This window comes from Lactuca virosa, chromosome 3 (assembly GCF_052849685.1).
Source record: "Lactuca virosa cultivar CGN04683 chromosome 3, Lactuca_virosa_CGN04683_v6, whole genome shotgun sequence".
Taxonomy (NCBI): Eukaryota; Viridiplantae; Streptophyta; class Magnoliopsida; order Asterales; family Asteraceae; genus Lactuca; species Lactuca virosa.
Window position 1 is genome coordinate 183,252 of NC_136428.1, and position 4,518 is coordinate 187,769.

A 4,518-nucleotide genomic window follows, 5' to 3' on the forward strand; every position below is an offset into this window, starting at 1 on the left:
TGTTTGCATATTCATACTACGATGGGTGTGACTTTGAGATTCTGGGGTACCCAAATGGGCATTTGTTATTGTTGTTGTTGTGAGTAGATTTCTAAATAATCCTCACATGCACAAGTAGAGGCTCACTACCCCTCATGCGACCTAGGTTGGATAGCCTCTAGGGCCTTGATTGTGGATGTAAGGGAAAATTTGACAATTCCGTCTGTCATATTGACTATGAGATTGACATGAGGTTGGGAATAGATGGATGGATAAAATTACATTTAGCATGAAAATCTGATCCATCTTTTGACATTGTTGGAATTTAATATTTCCGCTATAATTCAACTAAAATGTTAATTATAAATTTTTGGGATGATTAATTCAAGTATTGGGATTGTTATTCCTTACTTAAAATGAGTTGTTTATTGGGTAACTCACTAGACATTTCATTGTCTAACTTATTTTGGATGTATGTCCAGATTGAGAGGCTTGATGTTTAGGAGATAACATGGATTTTAGAAGACCCCGACTTGTGGGGAACTTGAACCTTTGTTATGGTACCTATTGAACAACCTCGCTCCTTTAAACTTTTTATTTAATTTTTGGGCTTGAACTAAAAAAATGTATTGGATTATAGCAATCGGGTTGAAACAAATTAGATCCAACGAGTCAAAACGATCAAAAATCAATAACGAATGCACAAATTGAAAATATGATTGAATTTGAATTTCGAGAAAACCTGAATCGTTCATCATCGGATCTTCAAAAACAAGGTATCGAAATCATGAACTTTTTGGAATCCATTTGAGATTTGCGAAACCTTCTTGACAATCCTTTTCCCAGTTGCAATGCATGAATCATACATGGAAGATCTAGGTTCCTTGGTTGGAAATAAGAAATTTCCAAATTTCACATTGTACAACCCATGATGCACATTGTACCATCCATGGAACTTCTTCTCATTTCTCCAAGATCTAACTTCATCTTCATAATGAATTTGAGAATCTTCAACAATTTTGGGTTTGGAATTCGAAAACATTGCAACATTTGATGATTGTTGCTTAGGAACCCAAATTTTCTTCATTAATTTTGACTTAAAAACTACATTTGAAGAATTTTGTTTAGAAACCCAACTTTTCTTGTTTTTGATCTTCTTGTTCTTCTTCTTCTTCTTCTTCTTCTTCTTCTTTTTGGATCTTGAAGATTTGAATTTAAGAGCAATATCATTCTTCACAACTTGAACTTGGCACCTTTGAATCAAATCTTTTGGAGTTTGATATATTTGAACATTTTGGATTAAAGGCTCTGATACCAATTGTAGTCACTCGATTATGATGACGAATGCAGAATTGTAAAGATTAATTGAATCCATCAACCACGAAGAACACAAAGAGTAAATAATTCGTTTTAAGCTCTCATTAATCTAGTAAGCAATTACAAAGTGAGTATGTAATAATTCTCTCACTAGACTAATTGTAACGCCCCGATTCCCAGGTATTGATTTATGTATGAATCCTTTTTGGTTTTGGGTCTACTCGACGAGTTGGCCGCCCTACTCGTCGGGTAGTAGCGGGTTGGTCCGCGTGTTTTAGTGATCTACTCGCCGAGTCCAAGAGCGGACTCGACGAGTAGGAGCTGGCAGATGAAAACCTAGATTTCGGGGCATTTCACCCTATTTAAAGGATCATTGGCCTCCCCTAGCCTCCCCTTTACTGCTTCTTGTCCCTTTCAAACCCTAAATCGATTGTGTGTGTTCTTTTGGTGTGTTCAAGCTTTGAGGAGGAGTTTTGGAGGAGGAAACACTTAGGGAAAACAAGCAAGTAGAGGCAAGAACTCGTGGGACTCAAGATTTGCATCAGTAAACACTCTCTTGAAGGTATTAAGCTGTTTTTGCTTGGCTTATGTTCTTCAAAGATCTCTTTTGAATGGGTTTTATAAAAGGCTTCTTATGTTTGAGCTAAGATCTGAAGTTGTAACTTCAGGTATGGACTCCCTTTGGCCTCTAGACCCATAATGTTACCAGCCTTGCCTAGAATAAGCCTTCCCTCAAGTGTGAGACTTCATTGCAAGCTTAGATTTGTCATTTAAGGGCCTTAAAGCTTTGCATGCACGTAAAGTTTGCAACTTTACGTGATAAGCAGGCCTTGGAAGGTTGGATCTGTAATCTGGAACCTTTGCATGGCTTAAAAAGAATCTGTATGGATGAAGGATTGAAGAGACTCGGCGAGCCGCAGAGTCGACTCGGCGAGTCATATGGAGATGGTCCTGAACTCGACGAGTTGGATGAACAACTCGGCGAGTCCGATGAAGATTGTCATAGACTCGACGAGTCAGTAGAATGACTCGGCGAGTCGGTTAAGGATCTTACCAACCGTTGGGTGCGTGTGAACTTGTCGAGTTGCAAGGGGAAAAACTCGATGAGTGGTCAAGGAGTTTCGATCGCGAGCCTTAGGAACTCGACGAGTCACTTCGGTGACTCGGCGAGCGGATGGTTATGCCGGGAACTTGGCGAGTGACTGGATACACTCGACGAGTTCAGGTCAACATGGACTGTTGACCCGGACAATTGACTTTGACTTTGACCAAGGGTTGACCAGTTGACTTCTGAAGGGGGTATCCTGGGAACTTATGAACCTTGTGATGTGTCGAATTCAGGTGGTGGAGTTTGTGGTGGTGATCTGGGAGCTGAGCTTTCTAGTTTCAGTCGACAGTTGCGAGGTGAGTTCTCCTCACTATATCAACAGGGTCTACGGCACCAAGGCCGACCCTTTATGATTGCATTCTGGTTTTAGGATGTTGCTATGCTATGAGATCCGTTAGATCTGTATGATTATCTGTACATATGTTAGTGACCTGGTTTGGTCAGTATCCTGGTTATAGGGTGTTGCTATGCTATGTGATCTGTTAGATCGATTGACCGTTATGTATGCTAGCGTATGATATGTTTGTGCACATGTTTGTTTGATTGGGGGTTTGGGTTGAGGCGGTCCTGCTTTGTGCTGAAGGCCAACATACCCACGGCGGTCCGGATAGACTACAGACCCAGGAGGGTATGATAGTCAGACCGAAGGCCCGACGAGCGGTCCGGATAGGCTGAAGGCCCTGCGAGGCGGTCCAGACGTGCCGAAGGCGCGGAGAGCGGTCCAGATAGACTGAAGGCCTGCGGGGCGGTCCAGTCAGGCTGAAGGCCCATTATGCATGTTGTTCTATGTTTGCTTATATGATATAATTAAGGTTATGAGGTTGGTATTTTGGGGGTAACTCACTACGCCTTCGAGCTTACATTTATCGATTATTGTTTCAGGTACTTCTGGTGACCGCGGGAAGGCGAAGGCATGATCGTACCGCTCCTCCTGTCACTATGATTTCATGATTTGATACTGGGATACTATGATATTTATTATTTTGAAAACAAATTTTGTAAATGTTAAATGTTTAAATGTGTTGAAAAAGTTTAAATTGGGCATGATTTTTATGGACGTTACACTAATCTCACAAATGGTTCTTACATAAAATGAGAGTCACTCACTTCCTATTTATAGGAAATGTTAAACTCATTACACATCCAAAGAGGGTAAGCCACATCCAATGAGTACTTTGCACCCTAATATTTACTATTAAACACCGATCTTGTTGCAAATAGATCTTGTTTCAAATATTACATATCCAGACATTAGAAGTTTATTTTAAGATTTTTGTTTCTTTGTAGATTTATGTGTACATGTTATTATGTTATTGTTGATTTTCTAAATATTTAATAAAATATAAGTAATAAGGATTTTATCTCAGTGATAATTTCACTGGAAATATCATTTTTGTAGACCATTTTCATATATGTTATTTATGAAATGTCATTAGTCAGAGAAATATTCACTAAGAAATATCATTTTCACATATATCATCTACAGAATTGATACTTGGTAAAAATTTCACCGAAAAATGACATTTTCGTAAATATCACATGCAAAAATGGTATTTCTCAGTTTATTTTAATTTTTTACGAGTGTAATACATTATGGAATGCATTAATTATTCATCAGAAATCATGTCATGAAAAAAGTAATCTCTTAGTTTGTTAGCTACAAAATTTAAGTGCATTTGTAATCATGATTTGAAAGTTCTAAATTCCCTCTCCTTTCTTATCTTATGTGTTGGTTCTTTTGAAAGGTTTTCAATTTTAGTTTGTGGAAGCTGTGTAGATGTTATGAAATGTGAAGTGATAACTGTTTCATAGTTTTATTTTGGATCTGGCTTTGAATTTGGTTGGTTTTTGTTTTTGACAAGGCAGGTCAGAGTTGATATGACATTAGTCTTTCTTGAACCACTGAGTTTGATTTAAATCCTTTTTCCCTTCTGTTGATTTGATGATATTAATTTGGATAAAAAAGATACATTCAGTTTTCATCAATCATCATAAATTCGACAAACAACTTTCGAGTACCTTCATCAGCATGTGAGCCTTCATGTAATTTACAGTAATTTCAAAAGCAGCAACATCCTTCTTCATAAATCCTTTCATGCCAAAGTTTCTGATTT